Source organism: Lepus europaeus, chromosome 10 (genome assembly GCF_033115175.1).
Source record: "Lepus europaeus isolate LE1 chromosome 10, mLepTim1.pri, whole genome shotgun sequence".
NCBI classification, from domain to species: Eukaryota; Metazoa; Chordata; class Mammalia; order Lagomorpha; family Leporidae; genus Lepus; species Lepus europaeus.
Window position 1 is genome coordinate 359825 of NC_084836.1, and position 24216 is coordinate 384040.

Below are 24216 nucleotides of genomic sequence, written 5' to 3' on the forward strand. Positions count from 1 at the left end.
GGAAGTGGAGCTGTTGGGACTCAAACTGGCACTCATATGGGATGCTGGCGTTGCAGGCAGTGGTAGAACCCACTGCACCATAACACCAGACACCCCCTCCCTTTTCCTACTTTTAAAGATACATGATCAAAGTCCTGGCTCTGCTATTTGACCTGAGGCCAGTCACATGACCTCTCTGCCTCAGTTTCCTATCCTGTAAAATGGGGACAATGAGAAGCCTCACCTCAGAGTAGGTATTTGGTGCAGAGATTGAGGTGCCCTTTGAGGGCTGGTGCTGTGGTGCAGTGGGTTAAACTGCCACATGTGACACTGGCATCCCATTCTGGAGCACTGGTTTGAGTACCAACTGCTCGGCTTCTGATCCAGCTCCCTGCTAATGTGCTGGGAAGGCAGCAGATGATGGCTCAAGTACTTGGGTCCCTGCCACCCACGTGGGAGATCTCTAGATGGGAGCTCCAGGCTCCTGGCTTGGGCCCAGCTCAGCCCCAGCCACTGTGGCCTCTTGGGAAGTGAACCAGTAGATGAAAGATCTCTCTCTCTTCTTCTTCTTCTTCTCTCTCTCTCTAACTTTGCCTTTTGAATAAAAAATATTTTTAAAAGTTTACTTATTTATTTGAAAGGCAGAGATATAGGGAAAAGGAGAGAGGAACAGAGAGAGAGAGAGATCTTCCAACCACTGGTTCACTTCCCAAATGGCCACAATGGCTGGGGCTGGACCTGGCTGAAGCCAGGAGCCAGGAGCTTCCTCTGGGTCTCCCACATGGGTGCAGGGGCCCAAGCACTGGCTGTCGTCTACTATGTTCCCAGGTGCAATAGCAGGGATCTGGATCAGAAGTGGAGCAGTCAGGACTTGAATCAGCACCCATGTGGGATGCTGACACTGCAGGAGGTGGCTTAACCTTCTACAGTACAGTGCCAGCCCCTAAACAAAAATTTTTTTAAAAAAGGGGAGGGGCGGTGAGGGCTCAACAGGCTAATCCTCTGCCTAGCGGCGCCGGCACACCGGGTTCTAGTCCTGGCTGGGGCGCTAGATTCTATCCCGGTTGCCCCTCTTCCAGGCCAGCTCTCTGCTATGGTCCAGGAAGGCAGTGGAGGATGGCCCAAGTGCTTGGGCCCTGCACTCGCATGGGAGACCAGGAGAAGCACCTGGCTCCTGGCTTCAGATCAGCACGATGCGCAAGCCACGGCAGCCATTGGAGGGTGAACCAACGGCAAAAAGGAAGACCTTTCTCTCTGTCTCTCTCTCTCTCACTATCCACTCTGTCAAAAAAAAAGGGGGGTGGGTGGGTACTTAGGACATTCACATCCCACATAAGAGCACCTGGTTTTGAGTCCTGCTCAGGTTCCTGATTCAAGCTTGCTGCTCCTGTGCACCCTGCGAGGCTGCAGGTGATGGCTCAAGTACTTGGTCCCAGCTTTTCACAAGGGAGACTCAGGCTGAGTTCTAGAATTCTGGCTTCAGTTTGACCCAGCTGGAGCTTTTACAGGCATCTCTGGAGTGAATTAGCAAATGGAGATCTAGCTGTGTCTGTCTCTGTTTCTCTGCTTTTCAAAAAAAAATGAAAATAAATTAAAACAAAAGGCCGGCGCCACGGCTCACTAGGCTAATCCTCCACCTGCGGCGCCAGCACCCCAGGTTCTAGTCCCGGTTGGGGCGCCGGCTTCTGTCCTGGTTGCTCCTCTCCCAGTCCAGCTCTCTGCTGTGGCCCAGGAAGGCAGTGGAGGATGGCCCAAGTGCTTGGGCCCTGTACCCATGTGGGAGCTCCTGGCTCCTGGTCCTGGCTTCAGATCAGTGCATCTCCAGCCATTGTGGCCATTTGGGGAGTGAACCAGCAGAAGGAAGACACCCACCCCCGCCTCTGCCTCTCTCTAACTCTCTGTCCTTCAAATAAATAAATAAATCTTTTTTAAAAAAATATAACTAAACTAAGTCTTCTGTGAAATAGCCATCTAATCTTGATACTGCTGCAGATGGTGGTGACACAAGTTAACTGATAAACTATTGCCTAATATGCACAATATTTATACAAACTACCCAGTAGCCCCATCTCACACAATGTACCTAAATTGTGCAGTCACTGGGCATCACTGTTCCCCTTTGCTGCTGTGTAAACCGTCACTGTTGTCACGGTGTGGAGGCGCTGACAGAAATGTCATAGTCAAGAACACTTACCCTTCTTTGATTATTTTTCAAGTTTTAAAACTTTGAGCCACCCCATAAATGAGCAAGTTATTGTGGAAATATTTTTGGTGTAAATTCATTCCAGAGTATGCAATATTTAACTGATAGCTGCATGAAAGTGAAATTCATGTTACTCTGGCTTTTTTGTTTCTGTTGACACAGTTGCACATTTCCAAGTTACTACAGTATGAAAACTGTGTTAAAAAAAAAAAATTAGGCCAGCGCCACGGCTCAATAGGCTAATCCTCTGCCTTGCGGTGCTGGCACCCCGGGTTCTAGTCCCGGTCAGGGCACCGGATTCTGTCTCGGTTGCTCCTTTTCTAGTCCAGCTCTCTGCTGTGGCCCAGGAAGGCAGTGGAGGATGGCCCAAGTGCTTGGGCCCTGCACTCGCATGGGAGACCAGGAGAGGCGCCTGGCTCCTGGCTTCGGAACAGTGTGGTGCGCTGGCCGCAGCACACCAGCCGCAGCGGCCATTGGAGGGTGAACCAACAATAAAAAAAGACCTTTCTCTCTGTCTCTCTCTCTCTCACTGTCCACTCTGCCTGTCAAAAAACAAAACAAAACTAAACTAAACTAAACTAAAAAGAGATGGGGCTGCCGCTGTGGCGTAGTGAGCAAAGCTATCGCCTGCAGTTCTGGCATCCCATATGGACACCAGTTCAAGACCTGACTGCTCTACTTCCAATCCCACTCTCTGCTATGGCCTTCGAAAGCAGTGGAAGATGGCCCAAGTCTTTGGGCCCCTACACCCACATGGGAGACCCAGAAGAAGCTCCTGGCTTTGGATTGGCGCAGCTCCGGCCATTGTGGCCAACTGGGGAGTGAACCAGTGGATGGAAGACTTCTCTCTCTCTCTCTGGCTCTCCTTCTTTCTCTATGTAAATCTGACTTTTTTTTGACACACAGAGTTAGACAGTGAGAGAGAGAAACAGAGAGAAAGGTCTTCCTTCCGTTGGTTCACCCCACAAATGGCTGCTACAGCTGGAGCTACACCGATCCAAAGCCAGGAGCCAGGTGCTTCCTCCTGGTCTCCCACGTGGGTGTAGGTGCCCAAGCACTTGGGCCATCTCCACTGCCTTCCTGGGCCACAGCAGAGAGCTGGACTGGAAGAGGAGCAGCCGGGACTAGAACTTGGTGCCCATATGGGATGTGGGCGCCGCAGGCGGATTAACCAAGTGAGCCACGGCTCCGGCCCCTGACTTTCAAATAAATAAATAAATATCTAAAAAATAGTTTTAGGTAAAATTACTATTGTTTTAGGAATCATTAAATTTTTTCCGCAAATCAGAAAGCTATATATCAAGGTGTTGGGCTTACTCACTATGCACATTGTAACTATTCATTGTACCTGTCTAGCTCTATGATACATTCTGACATTCTGTAGGCTGTTCTGGCTAGCAATATATACAGATTAATTTAATGTGTTAACATTGGTTAATAAATATATTTTTTAAAGAAAGAAGTAGGGGGGGCTGGCGCCACGGTTCAATAGGCTAATCCTCGGCCGGCGCTGCAGCTCACTAGGCTAATCCTCCGCCTTGTGGCCTCAGCACACTGGGTTCTAGTCCCGGTCGGGGCTCCGGATTCTGTCCCGTTTGCCCCTCTTCCAGGCCAGCTCTCTGCTGTGGCCCGGGAGTGCAGTGGAGGATGGCCCAAGTGCTTGGGCCCTGCACTCCATGGGAGACCAGAAGTACCTGGCTCCTGCCATCGGATCAGTGTGGTGCGCCGGCCGCAGCGCGCCAGCCGCAGAGGCCATTGGAGGGTGAACCAACGGCAAAAGGAAGACCTTTCTCTCTGTCTCTCTCTCTCACTATCCACACTGCCTGTCAAAAAATAAAAATAAATAAATAAATAAATAAATAGGCTAATCCTCCACCTGCGGCGCCGGCACACTGGGTTCTAGTCCCGGTCGGGGAGCCGGATTCTGTCCCGGTCGCTCTTCTTCCTGTTCAGCTCTCTGCTGTGGCCCGGGAAGGCAGTGGAGGATGGTCCAAGTCCTTGGGCCCTGCACCTGCATGGGAGACCAGGAGAAGCACCTGGCTCCTGCCTTCGGATCAGTGCGGTGTGCCAGCCGCAGCGGCCATTGGAGGGTGAACCAACGGCAAAAAGGAAGACCTTCCTCTCTGTCTCTCTCTCTCTCACTATCCACTCTGTCAAAAAAATAAATAAATAAATAAAAAAGAAGTAGGGGGACCTGCGTTGTGGTATAGCAGGTAAAGCTGCTGGCTGCAGTGCTGACATCCCATAATAGATGCCGGTTCAAGTCCCAGCTGCTCCACTTCCGATCCAGCTCTCCGCTATGACCTGGGAAAGCAGTGGATGATGGCCCAAGTATCTGGGCCCCTGCACCCATGTGGGAGACCTGGAAGAAGCTCCTGCCTCCTGGCTTCGTATGAGTCCAGCTCTGGCCATTGTGGTCATTTGGGGAGTGAACCAGTGGTTCACTCTCTGCCTCTCTGTAACTCCACCTTTCAAATAAATAAATAAATCTTAAAAAATTAACAAATCTTTTTAAAAAAAAAAAAAGTAGTAAAAACAGCACCTGTCTTCATCTTTTTTTTTTTTTTTTTTTGACAGGCAGAGTGGACAGTGAGAGAGAGAGAGAGAGAGAGACAGAGAGAAAGGTCTTCCTTTTCCGTTGGTTCACCCCCCAATGGCCATTGTGGCCTGTGTACCGTGCTGATCCGAAGCCAGGAGCCAGGTGCTTCTCCTGGTCTCCCATGCGGGTGCAGGGCCCAAGGACTTGGTCCATCTCCACTGTCTTCCCGGGCCACAGCAGAGAGCTGGCCTGGAAGAAGAGCAACCAGGACAGAATCCAGCGCCCCAACCAGGACTAGAACCCGGGGTGCCGGCACCACAAGGCAGAGGATTAGCTTAGTGAGCTGCGGCGCCAGCTCATCTCACTTTCACAGGGAGTTTCCAATATAAGTTTAATGGTTACAAAATAGTTTTTCCACAACTTTTTCTTTCAAGAATAAAAAAAGTTCAATCACTTTCTCTTCAATACTTTGGGATCTGTATATTATTTATATTGCTACGATGGTCCTTAGAATTTGTAAATTGCACATTTATTAAAATCTACAGTCAAGGGGCCAGTGCTATGGCATAACAGGTAAATCAGCCACCTGCTGTGCCAGCATCCCAAACGGGCACCGGTTCAAGTCCTGGTTGCTCCACTTCCAATCCAGCTCTCTGCTTTGACTTGTGAAAGCAGCAGAAGATGGCCCAAATCCATGGCCCCTCATACACATGGGAAGACCCAGGGGATGCTCCTGGCTCCTGGCTTTGGATCAGCACAGCTCCAGCCATTGTAGCCAACGGGGGAGTGAACCAGTGATGGAAGACCTTCCTCTCTCTTTTTTAAAAGATTTATTTATTTGAAAGGCAGAGTTACAGAGAGAGAGAGAGAGAGAGAGAGAGAGAGAGTCTTCAATCAGATGGTTCATTCCCCAATTGGCTGCAATGGCCGGAACTGCGCCAATCCGAAGCCAGGAGCCAGGAGCTTCTTCCAGGTCTCCTACGTGGGTGCTGGGGTCCAAGGACTTGTGCCACCTTCTACTGCTTTCCCAGGCCATAGCAGAGAGCTGGATCAGATGTGGAGCAGCTGGGTCTCGAACTGGTACACATATGGGTTGCTGGCACCGCAGGGAAGGGGGTTAACCCGCTGCACCACAGTGTTAGCCCCCACTCTCTCTTTCTCTGCCTCTCCTTCTCTCTCTGTGCAACTCTGACTTTCAAATAAATAAACAAATCTTTAAATAAAATAAATAAATAAATAAAAATAAAATCTACAGTCAGTATCAATCTCTGCTATTACAAAGACTGGAAGGCTTTAACTCCATTTACCCTCTTCCCCAACTCCTGGAATACTGTTTTCATGTATCACACATTAATTTTACTTCACAGACACTATTTTTAAGATTCATTTATTATTTGTATGAAAGGCAGACCTGCAGAGAGAGGAAGAGTCAGAAAGAGGGAGAGAGAGAGAGATCTTTCATCTACTGGTTCACTCCCCAAATGGCCACAATGGCCAGACCAAAGCCAGGAGCCAGGAGCTTCATCTGGATCTCCCATGTAGTTGGCAGAGCCCAGGTACTCGGGACACCTGCTGCTGCTTTCCCAGGCACATTAGCAGGCAGCTGGATCAGAAGTAGAGCAGCCAGGACTCAAACCCTGCTTCTCATATGGGATGCCAGTGCTGCAGAATGGCCTGACACACTGTGCCACAGCACCAGCTCTTCCCCACAGACATTATTATATTACTAAGCAATTATTGTTCATTTATATTTGCTTTTCATTCTTTCTTGAATCTCAGTTCTTCTACGTGGTATCACTGCTTTTTGCCTAAACTACATTCTTTTTTTTTTTTTTAAGATTTATTTATTTATTTGGAAAGCAGAGTTAGAGAGAAAGAGAGAGAGAGGTCTTCCATCCACTGGTTCACTCCCAAAATGGCCACAATGTCAGGGATGCCCAGGCTGAAGCCAGGAGTCAAGAGTTTCTTCCAGGTCTCCCATGTGGGTGCAGGGGCCCAAACACTTGCTCCGTCTTCCGCTGCCTTTCTCAGATGCATTAGCAGGCAGCTGGATCAGCAGTGCAGCAAGTGAGACCCAAACTGGCACTCACACAGGGTGCCAGCCTCACAGGTGGTGGCCTTATCTACAACACCAAACACCAGCTGCCTAGAGTCCATTTTTTATAAAAATATTTAATAAAAGGTCTGTGTCTTAGAACATTGCTAATGCTAACAAAATGTCTTAAATTGGGAAAATTATGAACAACAGAAACTAATTTCTTATAGCTCTAGAGACTCTGAAATCCAAGATGGAGCACAGACAGAGTGATGGATGGTGAGGTGCTCTCTCTTCATATGGTAAAAGGGCAAAAGGGATAACAGATTTCCCACTCCCTCAATTTAAAAAAAGTTATTTATGCATACTCATCTCATTTGAAAGGAAGACAGACAGAGACACAGACACAGACACAGATAGAGACACAGACACAGACACGGACAGAGACACAGACACAGACACGGACAGAGACACGGACACAGACACGGACAGAGACACGGACACAGACACGGACAGAGACACAGACACAGACACAGACACGGACAGAGACACAGACAGAGACACGGACACAGACACGGACACAGACACAGACACAGACACAGACACAGACAGAGACAGAGACACGGACACGGACACGGACACGGACACAGACACAGACAGAGACACAGACACAGACACAGACACGGACAGAGACACGGACAGAGACACAGACACAGACACAGACACGGACAGAGACACAGACACAGACACAGACACAGACACGGACAGAGACACAGACACAGACACAGACACGGACAGAGACACAGACACAGACACGGACAGAGACACAGACACAGACACGGACACAGACACAGACACAGACACGGACAGAGACACAGACACAGACACGGACACAGACACGGACAGAGACACAGACACAGACATGGACAGAGACACAGACACAGACACAGACAGAGACACGGACACAGACACGGACACAGACACAGACACAGACACGGACAGAGACACAGACACAGACACAGACAGAGACACAGACACAGACAGAGACACAGACACAGACACGGACAGAGACACAGACACAGACACGGACAAAGACACAGACACGGACAGAGACACAGACACAGACACAGACAGAGACACAGACACGGACAGAGACACAGACACAGACACGGACACAGACACAGACACAGACACAGACACAGACAGAGACACAGACACAGACACAGACACAGACACGGACACGGACACAGACACAGACACAGACAGAGACACGGACAGAGACACAGACAGAGACACGGACACAGACACAGACACGGACACAGACACAGACAGAGACACAGACACAGACACGGACAGAGACACAGACACAGACACAGACACGGACACAGACACAGACACAGACACGGACACAGACACAGACAGAGACACGGACACGGACACAGACACGGACACAGACACAGACAGAGACACAGACACAGACACAGACACGGACAGAGACACAGACAGAGACACGGACACAGACAGAGACACGGACACAGACACAGACAGAGACACAGACAGAGACAGAGACACAGACACAGACACAGACACGGACACAGACACAGACAGAGACACAGACAGAGACACAGACACAGACACAGACACGGACACAGACACAGACACAGACACGGACACAGACACAGACAGAGACACGGACACGGACACAGACACAGACACGGACACAGACACAGACAGAGACACAGACACAGACACGGACAGAGACACAGACAGAGACACGGACACAGACACAGACACGGACAGAGACACAGACACAGACACGGACAGAGACACAGACACAGACACAGACACAGACACGGACAGAGACACAGACGCAGACACAGACATGGACAGAGACACAGACACAGACACGGACAGAGACACAGACACAGACACAGACACAGACACGGACAGAGACACGGACACAGACACAGACAGAGACACAGACACAGACACGGACAGAGACACAGACACAGACACGGACACAGACACAGACACAGACACGGACAGAGACACAGACACAGACACGGACACAGACACGGACAGAGACACAGACACAGACACGGACAGAGACACAGACACAGACACAGACAGAGACACGGACACAGACACGGACACAGACACAGACACAGACACGGACAGAGACACAGACACAGACACAGACAGAGACACAGACACAGACAGAGACACAGACACAGACACGGACAGAGACACAGACACAGACACGGACAAAGACACAGACACGGACAGAGACACAGACACAGACACAGACACGGACAGAGACACAGACACAGACACGGACAGAGACACAGACACAGACACGGACACAGACACAGACACAGACACGGACAGAGACACAGACACAGACACGGACACAGACACGGACAGAGACACAGACACAGACACGGACAGAGACACAGACACAGACACAGACAGAGACACGGACACAGACACGGACACAGACACAGACACAGACACGGACAGAGACACAGACACAGACACAGACAGAGACACAGACACAGACAGAGACACAGACACAGACACGGACAGAGACACAGACACAGACACGGACAAAGACACAGACACGGACAGAGACACAGACACAGACACAGACAGAGACACAGACACGGACAGAGACACAGACACAGACACGGACACAGACACAGACACAGACACAGACAGAGACACAGACACAGACACAGACACAGACACGGACACGGACACAGACACAGACACAGACAGAGACACGGACAGAGACACAGACAGAGACACGGACACAGACACAGACACGGACACAGACACAGACAGAGACACAGACACAGACACGGACAGAGACACAGACACAGACACAGACACGGACACAGACACAGACACAGACACGGACACAGACACAGACAGAGACACGGACACGGACACAGACACGGACACAGACACAGACAGAGACACAGACACAGACACAGACACGGACAGAGACACAGACAGAGACACGGACACAGACAGAGACACGGACACAGACACAGACAGAGACACAGACAGAGACACAGACACAGACACAGACACAGACACGGACACAGACACAGACAGAGACACAGACAGAGACACAGACACAGACACAGACACGGACACAGACACAGACACAGACACGGACACAGACACAGACAGAGACACGGACACAGACACGGACAGAGACACAGACACAGACACAGACACGGACACAGACACAGACAGAGACACAGACAGAGACACAGACACAGACACAGACACGGACACAGACACAGACACAGACACGGACACAGACACAGACAGAGACACAGACACAGACACGGACAGAGACACAGACACAGACACAGACACGGACACAGACACAGACAGAGACACAGACACAGACACGGACAGAGACACAGACACAGACACGGACACAGACACAGACACGGACACGGACAGAGACACAAACACAGACACGGACAGAGACACGGACACAGACACGGACAAAGACACAGACACGGACAGAGACACAGACACAGACACAGACACAGACACGGACACGGACAGAGACACAGACACAGACACAGACACAGACACAGACACAGACACGGACACAGACACGGACAGAGACACGGACACAGACACAGACAGACCTTCCATCTGCTGGTTTACTTCCCAAATGCCTGCAACAGCCAGGAAGGGGTCAGGCTGAAGCCAGGAGTCGGAACCTCAATCCAGGTGTCCCATGTATACAGGGGGACCTAAGCACTTAAAGTTATCACTAAGGCCTCTCAAGGTGCACATTAGCAGGAAGCCAGGATTAAGACTGGAGCCATGGGGCCAGCACCGTGGCTCAGCGCTGGCCATTGCAGCCATCTGGGGAGTGAACCAGTGGATGGAAGAGCTCTCTATCTCAACCTCTCTCTCTAACTCTCTTTCAAATAAATAAAAATAAATCTTTAAAAATAAATACATAAATAATACAATGAAATGGAGGACTACAATAGCCCACTTTCAGCAAAGGACAGATCAATCAGACAGAAAATTAGCAAGGAACCAGCAGATTTAATCGACACTGTAGACCAAACAGACCTAACAAATATCTATAGAAATTTTCATCCCATAGTTTCAGAGTACATATTTTTCTCACCAGTGCAGGGAACTTTCTCTAGGATCAACCACATAGTAGGCCATAAAGCAAGTCTCAGCAAATTCAAAAGAATTGAAATCATACCATCAGACCACAATGGAATGAAGCTGGAAATCAGGAATTCAGGAATCTCTAGAACATATGCAAACACATGGAGACTGAACAGCATGCTCCTGATTGAACAGTGGGGTCACAGGAGAAATCAAAAGAAAAATCAAAAACTTTCTGGAAGCAAATGAAGATGACAACACAACACATCAAACCTTACAGGACACAGCAAAAACAGTGTTAAGAGGAAAGTTTATAGCAATTGGTGCCTACATTAAGAAATTGGAAAGGCACCAAATAAATGAGCTATCAATGCAACTTAAGGATCTAGAAAAACAACAGCAAACCAAACCCAAAACTAGTAGAAGAAAAAAAATAATTAATTTTAGAGAAAAAAATCAATGAAATTGAATAAAAAATTAAAAAGATCAGCAAAACTGAAGACCTGGGTTTTTAAAAAAAATAAATAAACAAAACTGACACATCATTGGCCCAACTAACCAAAGAAGAAGAGAGAAGACCCAAATCAATAAAATCAGAGATGAAAAAGGGAATGTAACAACAGACATCACAGAAATAAAAACAGTCATCAGAAATTACTACAAAGAGTTGTATGCCAGCAAACAGAGAAATCTAGCAGAAATGGATAGATTCCTGGACACATACAATCTACCTAAATTGAACCATGAAGACACAGAAAACCTAAACAGACCCATAACCAAGTCAGAAATCGGATCAATAATAAAGACCCTCCCAATAAAGAAAAGCCCAAGACCGGATGGATTCACAGCTGAATTCTAGCAGACATTTAAAGAAGAACTAACTTCTCAAGTTATTCAAAACAATTAAAAAGGAGGGAATCCTCCCACATTCTATGAAGCCAGCATCACCTTGATTCCTAAACCTGAAAAAGATGCAGCAGAGAGAGAATTACAGACCAATTTCCCTGATGAACAGAGACGCAAAAGTCCTCAACAAAATTCTAGCCAATCGAATCCAACAACACATCAGAACGATCATCCACCCAGACCAAGTGGGATTTATCCCTGGTATGCAGGGATGGTTCAACATTTGCAAATCAATCAATGTGATACACCACATTAACAGACTGCAGAAGAAAAACCATATGATTATATCAATAGATGAAGAGAAAGCATTTGATAAAATACAACACCCTTTTATGATGAAAACTCTAAGCAAACTGGGTATAGAAGGAACATTCCTCAACACAGTCAAGGCAATCAAGACAAACCCATGGCCAGCATCCTATTGAATGGGGAAAAGTTGGAAGCATTTCACTGAGATCTGGTACCAGACAGGGATGCCCACTCTCACCACTGCTATTCAATATAGTGCTGGAAGTTTTAGCCAGAGCCATCAGGCAAGAAAAGTGAATCAAAGGGATACAAATTGAGAAGGAGGAAGTTAAACTCTCCCTATTTGCAGATGACATGATTCTAAATATAGGAGACCCAAAAGACTCCTCTAAGAGACTATTAGAACTCGTAGAAGAGTTTGGTAAAGTAGCAGTATATAAAGTCAATACACAAACTCAACAGCCTTTGTATACACAGACACTGCCAAGGTTGAGATTCAGCTTCTAAAATCAATTCCATTCACAATAGCTATAAAAAAAAATCAAAAACCTTGGAATAAACTTAACCAAGGATGTCAAAGATCTCTACGGTGAGAATTACAAAACATTAAAGAAAGAAATAGAAGAAGACACAAAAAATGGAAAAATCTTCCATGTTCATGGATTGGAAGAATCAATATCATCAAAATGTCCATTCTTCCAAAAGCAATTTACAGATTCAATGTGATACCAACCAAAATACCAAAGACATTCTTCTCAGATCTAGAAAAAATGATGCTGAAATTCATATGGAGGCACAGGAGACCTCAAATAGCTAAAACAATCTTATACAACAAAAACAAGCCATAGGCATCACAATACTAGATTTCAAGACATACTACAGAGCAGTTATAAACAAAACAGCCTGGTACTGGTACAAAAACAGATGGATAGACCAATGGAACAGAACAGAAACAACAATCAATCCAAACATCTACAACCAACTTATATTTGATCAAGGAGCTAAAACCAATTCCTGGAGCAAGGACAGTCTATTCAACAAATGGTGCTGGGAAAATTGGATTTCCAAATGTAGAAGTATGAATCAAGATCACTACCTTACACCTTACACAAAAACCACTCAACGTGGATTAAAGACCTAAATCTATGACCCATCACCATCAAATTATTAGAGAACATTGGGGAAACCCTGCAAAACATTGGCACAGGCAAAGACTTCTTTGAAAAGACCCCAGAGGTACAGGCAGTCAAAGCCAAAATTAGCCGGCGCCATGGCTCAACAGGCTAATCCTCCGCCTAGTGGCGCCGGCACACCGGGTTCTAGTCCCGGTGGGGGCGCCGGATTCTGTCCCGGTTGCGCCTCTTCCAGGCCAGCTCTCTGCTATGGCCTGGGAGTGCAGTGGAGGATGGCCCAAGTGCTTGGGACCTGCACCCACATGGGAGACCAGGAGAAGCACCTGGCTCCTGCCATCGGATCAGCGTGGTGCACCGGCCACGGCAGCCATTGGAGGGTGAACCAATGGCAAAAAGGAAGACCTTTCTCTCTGTCTCTCTCTCTCTCATTGTCCACTCTGCCTGTCAAAAAAAAAAAAAAAAAAAAAAAAAAAACGCCAAAATTAACAAAGGGGATTACATCAAATTGAGAGGTTTCTGTACGGCAAAAGAAATGCTTAGGAAAGTGAAGAGGCAACCAACAGAATAGGAGAAATTATTTGCAAACTATGCAACTGATACAGGATTAATAACCAGAATATACAAAGAGATCAAGAAACTCCACAACAATAAAACAACAACCCAGTTAAGAGATGGGCCAAGAACTTAAACAGACATTTTTCAAAGGAGGAAATCCAAATGGCTACAGACATATGAAAAAATGCTCAGGATCACTAGCCATCAGGGAAATGCAAATCAAAGCCACAATGAGGTTTCACCTTACCCCAGTAAGAATGGCTTTCATACAGAAATCAACAAACAACAATTGCAGGTGAGGATGTGGGGAAAAAGGTAACTCAATTCATTGTTGGTGGGAATGTAAACTGGTAAAGTCACTATGGAAGACAGTATGGAGATACCTCAAAATTCTGAATACAGACCTACCATATGACCCAGCCATCCCACTCCTGGAAATTTACCCAAGGGAAATGAAATCAGTAAGCAAAAGAGTTATCTGCACCTCCATGTTTATTGCAGCTCAAATCACAATAGCTAAGACATGGAATCAACCTAAATGCCATCAACCAAAGACTAGATAAAGAAATTATGGGATATGTAGAGCATGGAATACTACACAGTGGTTAAAAAAAATGAAATCCAGTCATTTGCAATAAAATGGATGAATCTTGAAAACATCCTATTTAGTAAAATAAGCCAGTCCCAAAGGGACAAATACCATATGTTCTCCCTGGCCTGGGATAACAAATAGAGCACCTAAAACGAAATCTGTAGAAGTGAAGTTGACACGAGAAGAGATGACTTGAGCTGCCCTTGTCTCAACTGTCAAGGAACAGCTTCATGGGTTTTTTGTTTGTTTTTTTTCATATTATTTGTTGAACTCTTTACTTAACATGGAGTTAACCATATGCGTATATAAAGTCAACTGAAAATAGACCTCAGGGGCTGGCGACGTGGCTCACTTGGTTAATCCTCTGTCTGTGGTGCTGGCATCCCATATGGGTGCCGGGTTCCAGTCCTGGTTGCTCCTCTTCCAGTCCAGCTCTCTGCTGTGGCCCGGGAGGGCAGTGGAGGATGGCCCAAGTGCTTGGGCCCTGCACCCACATGGGAGACCAGGAAGAAGCATCTGGTTCCTGGTTTTGGATCGGCGCAGCACCGGCTGTAATGGCCATTTGGGGAGTGAACCAATGGAAGGAAGACCTTTCTCTGTTTCTCTCTCTCACTGTCTATAACTCTACCTGTCAAATAAAAAAAAAAATAAAAAAGAAAATAGATCTCAGCAAAAAAAATGAGTGGGAATAAGAGAGGGAGGAGGAAATTTATAACTGTAAAGCTGTATACTTCTGCATACATTCCTACAGACTTACTTCTAAGGGTATGTTTAAAAACATCCCAGTGACCCCAAATCCAATTAAGCTGGGTGGTAAAAATGCCATCTTAATTGTTAAAGGGATCATATTAAGTGTTAAAGTAAACATATAGATAGGAGTAAGTATTAAAGTGATTATATAAGTAGGATCAAGTGCTTGGTGATAATAATAGATAGAATTAAAAAGGAGAGAATGTTCCAACATGATGAGAAGCAGTCCACACAGCAGACTCACAGAGTGACAATCACTTTAAGTAATACTCTGACCTCAGAATCAGCCCTTAAGGCTTCCTGGTCTGGCTGAAAAATCCCATGAGAGCATTTCAGGCATGGAAAGCCAAAACACTGTGGCAAAAATGTTCTACATAAAGAATCTCTGTGAGATACCATCAGAAAGAAGTGGCCATCAAAGGATGTAGTTTTTTTCTGAAGGGAGAAAACTTACGGCCTTGTTCAAATACTGACGGAGTTTGTGGACTCAAAAGGCCATAGCCTAGGTAGCTCATGTAAAGAGCCTTGCATGGTCACTGATGTCACACATAAGAGTGTTAATTGTTAAATTAACAATAGGAGTCACTGTGCACTAACTCCCCATGCAGGACCTCTGTCCTCAATGAGTTGTATTATGAGAATTAACTGTAAAACTTGTTCTGAAACGGTTTGTGTGTGTGTTTGTGTGTGTGTGTGCAAACTGTTAAAATCTTTACTTAGTATAGAGTTGGTCTTCTGTGTACAAAGTTAACTGAAAATGAGTCTTGGCCAGCGCCGTGGCTCACTAGGCTAGTCCTCCACCTGCGGCGCCAGCACCTCAGGTTCTAGTCCCGGTTGGGGCACCGGATTCTGTCCCGGTTGCTCCTCTTCCAGTCCAGCTCTCTGCTGTGGCCCAGGAGGGCAGTGGAGGATGGCCCAAGTGCTTGGGCGCTGCACCTGCATGGAAGACCAGGAGAAGCACCTGGCTCCTGGCTTTGGATCGGCACAGCGCCAGCCATAGCGGCCATTTGGGGGGTGAACCAATGGAAGTAAGACCTTTCTCTCTGCCTCTCTCTCTCTCACTGTCTAACTCTGCCTGTCAAAAAAAAAAAAAAGAAAAGAAAATGAGTCTTAATGGAGAATGCGACTGGCAAGGGGAGAGGGAGGAGGAGGGGCAGTGTGAGTGGGAGGGCTGGTATGATGGGAAGAAAACTGTATTCCTAAAGTTGTTCTTAGGAAATTGTGTATTCCTGGCCGGCGCCGCGGCTCAATAGGCTAATCCTCTTCCTGCGGCGCCGGCATACCAGGTTCTAGTCCCAGTCGGGGCGCCAGAATCTGTTCCAGTTGCCCCTCTTCCAGGCCAGCTCTCTGCTGTGGCCCGGGAGTGCAGTGGAGGATGGCCCAAGTCCTTGGGCCCTGCACCTGCATGGGAGACCAGGAGAAGCACCTGGCTCCTGGCTTCGGATCAGCACGATGCACTGGCTACAGCGCACCAGCTGCGGTGGCCATTGGAGGGTGAACCAACAGCAAAAGGAAGACCTTTCTCTCTATCTCTCTCTCTCACTGTCCACTCTGCCTGTCAAAAAAAAATTGTGTATTCCTTAAAAAATAAGGAAACAATAAATAAACTTTCAAATAAATGTTTTTAAAAAAGCTTAAAGGGGCCAGCGCTGTGGCACAGCGCGTTAACGCCCTTGCCTGAAGCGCTGGCATCCCTTATGGACACCGGTTCTAGTCCCGGCTGCTCCTTTTCCAATCCAGCTCTCTGTTGTGGCCTGGGAAAGCAGTAGAAGATGGCCCAAGTCCTTGAGCCCCTGCACCCATGTAGGAGACCCAGAAGAAGCACCTGGCTCCTGGCTTCAGATCAGCCCAGCTCCAGCTGTTGTGGCCACTGGGGAGTGAACCAGTGGATGGAAGACTTCCCTCTCTCCCTCTCTCTGCCTCTGCCGCTATGTAACTCTGCCTTTTAAATAAATAAATAAATCTTCAAAAAGAAGAAGAAGAAATTAAGGGGCTAAGGAAAACAAAGCTTCTGCAGCAAGGAAAGCCTGGGAAGCTGCCCCGGATTTCACGGCACTAAGTGCCGCCCACACCCTGATAACTTCACAGGAAAGCTCCCCAGGAGAATCCTCTCTGCTCAGCACCAACTGGGTTAACTAGCCTGACAACACTGGGCAGTACCAACTCTACCGTAGGGGACTCTCCTCTGCCCGGCACTAGGTGGGTCACCCAGTCTGACATCACTGAGTAGCAAAGCCTTGGGAGGAATTTCACCTGATTCACACTCAGCAAACCCTTTGTCCAGGAGAAGCAGAAGAGGGAAAGGAGAAACGGTGCAAGAACTGGGGCCCCTTCCCTTGTAAGCCCCAGTCTGAACACAGACTATGTGCTTAGCTCTCAGCTCTCTCCTGAGCCACTCGCTTGGTCTGTTGGTTGTATTCATCCCACTAAACCATGTAACCTTGCTTTCCCCAGTCGGAATAGCTGGGCACACGCTCAGATTCTGTCCAGAGAGGTGCCCATCCGTTCTGATGGACGTCCTAGCCCACTAAACCTTGTACCTTGCTGGCTCCTCATCTTTGTCTCAGGTCTGAATTTTTTCTTGCACAAAGACAATTGGGCCCTAGGCATGGTGAGGCCAGAGTGTTCAAGCTAACCCCTATGCAGACACAGGGCAGAGCCCCTGGAAATGACTAGAGTGCAGAGTGGCTGTATCTGAGATCTGGAATGAGACCTCTTGTTTGGACTGACCACAAGGAGACCAGGTCAGGGCTAGGGCACAAGCACACCCAGGCCTGGAACCAGACTCCACGCCTGAATCAACCCATAAAGAGCCCCAAGTTTGGAACCCAAGAGCTACCCCTGGGATGCCAGCTGTCACCTACAGCCAGGGTTTGAGGTGAACGTCTGAGAGTGACAGGACTCTCAGAGGCAAACCTTCCGTCTCTCTTCTCAGCTACAGGTAACTCTACATCCATTCCCATGGACTCAGAACCTGGCCACAGCACTCTAGACTGCCATGACCAGATGTGAGATGCCGTGTGTGGGGTGTTAAACAATAGAGACAGGGCAGAGGAAGCAAGGTCATTCCCATGTGGGATGGCAGTCACTGTATCCAGGGCCTGGTGACCTCAGGGTAAACGGCGGGGACATCCTACTGTGGCTAAAAGCCCAAGAAAGAACGTTTTAGGTGAGAGAAGCTGGACACCAACATAAAGAATGTCCTGACCTGAAACACCACCCTGGCCTTGCCCTCAATGTGAAAGACAGGGTGGGTCTCCGACTGCTTCATGCCCTGCTTTGAGGGATAACAGGGACCAGGAGTGCAAGTGGCTTCCACAACCTACATAAACCTCTCGTGCCTGAAGCCCGGGTGACTTCTGATGTCACAGTAAGAATCCTGCTTTTCTAACTGATATGGGAGCCACTCTGTACTGGACTCCCACGCAGGACTCCGTCCTCCAGAGCTGTCACCGTGGGGGCTGGCAGCAGGCCTTGGCCTCTGGTTGCAGAAAGAGGATGTACTCATCCCTCTACCCGGCAGAGTCTGCTCTCACCCTGGACACCTCTCTCAGGCCGAGTACCCCAAGTCTCACTCTTGTCGTGACGATCACGCAGACTGAGACAAGTCCCAGCTTGGTCATCTTCCTGCTGAAATCCAAGGGGAAGCAGATCCTCTGGGACCAGGGCACACCTGGACGGGCCGCACTTGCTGCCCCATCATAGTCCTCTTGGAGGACAAGATGGCATTTGTTCATCGACAACAGTACCCCTTAAAATCACAAGCGGGGACTTCAACCTCGATTGACAAATTTCCCAACCATGGAGTCCTGATCATGTTAGTCCCTTGTAATATCCCTATTTTGCCTGCTTGCAAGTCAAATGGAGGAGAATCAGGTGGTTCAGGATCTGGGGCCATGAAGGGGGCAGTTGTTCCATTTCACCCGACTGTACCAAATCCCCACTCCGTATCTTAGCTGATACCTGAAGGTACCTCTTGGTTCACAGCCTTAGACCTGAGGATGCCTTTTTCTGTACACCGTTACACCCACAGTCTACCTTTGAGGGGCTGATTTGTCTTCAAATGCAGCTCAACAGTACGCTCGGACTGTCTCTCCTCAGGGATTTAGGCCCCTCATCTCTTTGGCAATACCCTCGCAAAGGAACTCGGAGAACTCCAATTAAAGACTGCGGCCAGCCTTTAATTGGGAAGCAACCCAATCATGTCCCCTGTCTACAAACTAGCCTGGATGGACACAGCACAGCACCTCCTTTACCTACTCCCGTACAACGAAAAAGAACCCACCCTGGTGAGACTGGCTGATAGTCTTACTAAATGCCTCTACCAAATGGCCAAAGGTGCCCATTAGTCCTCATTGATAATCTTCATGGTATGGACAGAAGAAGCACAAGAAGTAGCTAAAGTCCTGCTAAAAGAAATAATCCTATACTTTGGGTTCCCAAGATCTGAACTCTGACCAAACTCTACCCCTACTGATAAAGGGAGTGACCAAAATGGGGTGAGTGCAATTCTCCCTCATGAGCTGTATCAGAAGTGGAGAGCATCCAGGATTCAAACTGGCACCTATTTGGGATGCCAGCATCACAGGTGGCAGCTTTACCCACTACGCCTCAACGCTAGCCCCTCTTTAACTATGTTATACCTAAGTATTACACATATAATATATATATATTATATATCTGATTACTCAATACCTACAGTCCTTTGAGAATCTTTATGCTGACTTCCTCATAGTGGCTGTATGTGTGTGTGGTGTTTCCGTGTGTTTTCTGATAGAAGTTCAAACTTCCTTAAATTTAATCTACAGAAACCCTAAGGGCCTACATTATGCATGCTTCCTCTGAAGATTTATGCTTTTTTCGGCCAAGAGAGCTATTTTAGTACTCACTGTTCTACTTCTGTCTCTTACTCTTTGGAAAGTTATTTTAATTTTTATTTAAAATTTTTAAAAACGGGGCCCGGCGCTGTGGCTCACTTGGTTAATCCTCCACCTGTGGCACCAGCATCCCATATGGGCACCAGGTTCTAGTCCCGGTTGCTCCTCTTCAAGGCCAGCTCTCTGCTGTGGCCTGGGAGGGCAGTGGAGGATGGCCCAAAAGCTTGGGCCCCTGCACCCGCATGGGAGACCAGGAGGAAGCACCTGGCTTCTGGCTTCAGATCAGCGCAATGCCGGCCGTAGCGGCCATTTGGGGTGTGAACCAACGGAAGGAAGACCTTTCTCTCTCTCTCTCTCTCTGTCTGTAACTCTCTCAAATAAATAAATAAATAAATCTTTAAAAATTTTTTTTTAAAAAAACATATTTTATTTATGTGACGGGTGGAGGGAAAGAGACCCGGACAGAGAAATCTTCCATCTGCTGGTTCACTCCCAAATGCTTGCAAAGACAGGAGTCAAGAATCCCACGTGAGTGGCAGGGACCCAACTACTTGAACCATTACTGCTGCCCCCCCGAATGCTCATTAACAGGAAGGTAGAGTCAGGGGTGGAGCCAGGATTCAAACCCAAGCACTCTGGTAAGGGATGCAGGCATCCCAAGTGGTTTGTTTGCATAAGATTTATTTTATTTGAAAGGCAAGGAGAGAGGGAGAGACTGAGAAAAACACAGATCTTCCATCCACTGGTTCACTCCCCAAACGGCTGCAACAGCTGGGGCTGGGCCAGGCCAAAGCCAGGAGCCTGGAACTCTGGATCTTACACATGGGTGCAGGGACCCAAGGACTTGAGCCATCTTCTACTGCTTCCCAGGCACATTAGCAGGGTCAGAAATGAAGCAACTGGGGATCAAACCAATAATCAGGTATGGGATGCTGGTGTCACAGGCAGCAGTTTAACCCAGTGCACCACAACACTGGCCCCCAAGTGGTATCTCAACAATTAGGCCAACTGCATGCCCATTTTAATATTTGTAAATAAAGTTATTGTTTAATTTTTGTATTTATTTTATTTTATTTGAAAGGCATGGAGAGAGGCAGAGACAAAGAAAGAGAAAGATCCCCATCTGTGGTTCACTCCCCAAATGCCTACAATGGCCAGGGCTGGGCCAGGTCCAAGTCAGGAGCCAGGGACTCCATCCAGGTATCTTACGTGGGCTGCAAGCACCCAATCATTCAGCAATCACCTGCTGCTTCCCAAGGTATGCATTAGCAAGAAGTGAGACTTACAAGCAGAGCCAAGACCCAAACCCAAGCATTCTAGTAAGGAATACAGGTGTCCCAAGTGGAATTTTATCCACTGAGCCAAACATCCATCTGTTTAGATTTTAATAAGCTAAGGAGCCGACACCATGGCTCACTTGGTTAATCCTCCACCTGCGGAGCCGGCATCCCATATGGGCACCGGGTTCTAGTCCCGGTTGCTCCTCTTCCAGTCCAGCTCTCTGCTGTAGCCCAGGAGGGCAATGGAGGATGGCCCAAGTGCTTGGGCCCTGCACCTGCATACGCCCTGCCTCACATGTCTGCTGCCAGAGAGATAGAACATAAGCCTCACTACAGACAGGAGTGTCCTGTGGCATACGGATGACCTGATTGCCTGGAGAGACCAAGTAACTAGTCCACAGACATACACACTATCTCAAAACCCAACATAGGAGGATCAAAAAGCAACCAAGGAAGTCAGATATAAACAAACCTTCAAAATTAAATGTTTTACTGTCAATCATCTTTGAAACTCCATCTACACGATGTATATGAGTAAATTATACAATGAAACAATTAAATTTAAATGGAAAATTACCTTACCTTCTGTGGAAACTTCTTGTTCAAATCTTACATTGAAGCAAAATAGAAAAACATTTGGGTTTTTTTCCCCTGGAGTATTTGCAACTTTAGGAATAATTTTCATTCAGTAGAAGATAATCTCTTTGTCTGAAAAATAAGAGGGAAAAAACCTTATTTTAAGTTCTTTCTTTGTGAAGCTAACTTACCAAAATGGCAGGCAGAAACAAAAGGAAAGGGGCCGGCGCTGTGGCACAGTGAGTTAAGCCGACACCTGCAGTCCTGGCATCCCATACGGGTTTGAGTCCCACTGCTCCACTTCTGATACAACTCTCTGCTAATGTTCCTGGGAGGTCAGCAGCAAACGGCCCAAGTGCTCAGGCCCCTGCACCTATGTGGGAGACCCAGATGAAGCTCCTGGATCCCAGCTCCAGCAGGGCCCGGCCCTGACTGTTGCAGCCATTTGGAGAGTGAAACAGTAGATTTTTCTCTCTCCCTCTGTCTCTCCCTTTCTCTCTGTAACTATGCCTTTCAAATAATAAGTGAAAGGAAGGAAGGAAGGAAGGAAGGAAGGAAGGAAGGAAGGAAGGGAGGAAGGAAGGAAGGAAGGAAGGGAGGAAGGGAGGGAGGGAGGGAGGGAGGGAGGGAGGGAGGGAGGGAGGGGAGAGAAGAGAAGAGAAGAGAAGAGAAGAGAAGAGAAGAGAAGAGAAGAGAAGACAAAAGGAAAACAACAAACATGGGGCCATCACTGTGGAGCAGCAGGTAAGCTGTTGCCCATAATGCGGGCAGCCACTGTGAGCACCAGTTAGAGTCCCAGATGTCCCACTTCTGATCCAGCTCCCTGCTAATGAGCTGGGGAAAGCAGTGGAGGATGGCCCAAGTGTATGGACCCCTGCCACCCACGTAGGAGACATGGATGAAGCCCAGCCCCAGACGTTGTAGCCATTTGGGTAAGTAAATCAGTTGACGGATGATCCCTCTCTCTCTCCTTCTCTACATCTTTCCCTTTCAAATAAATAAAACAAATCTTTTTAAAAAATTATTTACCTAGTATTCAAATTACCAAATACATCATGACTAAGGAACTGGAAATGCCCTTGTCTGCTCTAGAGAGACCGGCACCAGGGCCAGCACTGAGCAATGCAGGCAAAGCTGCTGCCTGTGGCACCAGCATCCCACAGGGGTATTGGCTGCTCCACTTCTGATTCAACTCCCTGCTAATGCACCTGGGAAAGCAGTGGAAGATGGCCCAAGTGCTTGGGCCCCTGCATCCACGTGGGAGACCCAGAAAAAGCTCCTGGCTCCTGGCTCTGGATGGGCCCAGATCCAGACACTGCAGCTATTTGGGGAGTGAACCAGCAGATGGAAGATCCCAATTTCTCTCTCTCTCTGTCTCTGTAACTATGCCTTTCAAGCAAATACATAAATATTTAAGAAAAAGAGAGAGAGAGATTGGTACCAATGGCACAAATAATTCTGTCTAGTTAACTGGCTTAGTGGTTAGAGTGTCACACTAGAATTCAAGGCCATGAGAAGGATTTATATGAATTTTCCAGTTTCATATAAGCTTTCTCAATCAAAAAATGGATATCCATGGGGCCAACATTGTAGAGCAGCAGGTTAAGCTACCACCTGAGATGCCAATATCCCATATGAACACCAGTTCAAGTACTGGCTGCTCTACTCCCAATCCAGATCCCCGCTAATATCTGCGAAAGCAGTGGAAGATGGCAGAGTATTTAGGCCTCCGCCACTGATGTGGGAGATCCTGGTTTCAGCCTGGCTACTGTGGCCATTTGGGGAGTGACCAGCAGATGGAAGATCTCTCTCTCTCTCACTCTCATTGTAAATAAATAAATCTTTTAAAAAATATAATAATGACATAATAGTTATATATTCAAAAATAAAAATTGCCTTTACCTGTTACAGAGATGTGAAGTATTCATGGATAAAACAACATTATTCCTGGAATTTGCTTTCAAAATACTCCAATAGAAAACAAGAACTAAAAAAAATGAGAGGGAAAAACAGATTATAAACAACAGAGGCAAAGTGTTAGTCACAGTTGCAGGTGGGTAAAGAACACAGTGGTATTCATTATAATGTTTTCTCTTCTTTTGTGTATTTTTAAATTTCATAAAAACCAAACAAACAAAAAGGCATTCAAAGTTGTGCCGAGAATCCAGGAATAAGCCAGTGTTATCATCTTCTGAAGTAATTATTTTATACCTAATATTTCATAATTAAATTAAGCCAAAATAATGTAAGTCGAAATTGGCTTTTAGCGGCCAGCGCCATGGCTCACTAGGCTAATCCTCTGCCTGTGGCACTGGCACCCTGGGTTCTAGTCCCAGTTGGGGTGCCAGATTCTGTCCCGGTTGCCCCTCTTCCAGTCCTGC

At 47.4% G+C, this 24216-nt stretch overlaps 1 protein-coding gene across 9 annotated transcripts in view; it reads right to left on the reverse strand.

Annotated features, from left to right (window-relative positions):
- The window catches only part of PPP6R2 (protein phosphatase 6 regulatory subunit 2), a 98424-nt gene that overhangs the window by 56951 nt on the left and 17257 nt on the right, over positions 1 to 24216 (reverse strand). For 7 of the 9 annotated variants that reach the window (XM_062202622.1, XM_062202625.1, XM_062202627.1 and 4 more), the window contains exons 2-3: positions 23738 to 23822; positions 21842 to 21967 (exon numbers count right to left, since the gene is read on the reverse strand). The gene's annotated coding sequence lies outside the window, so the exon portion shown is untranslated. Of the gene's footprint in view, positions 1 to 21836; positions 21968 to 23737; positions 23823 to 24216 lie in introns of all 9 variants that reach the window. The other 2 variants (XM_062202626.1, XM_062202620.1) reach the window with 2 other exon arrangements.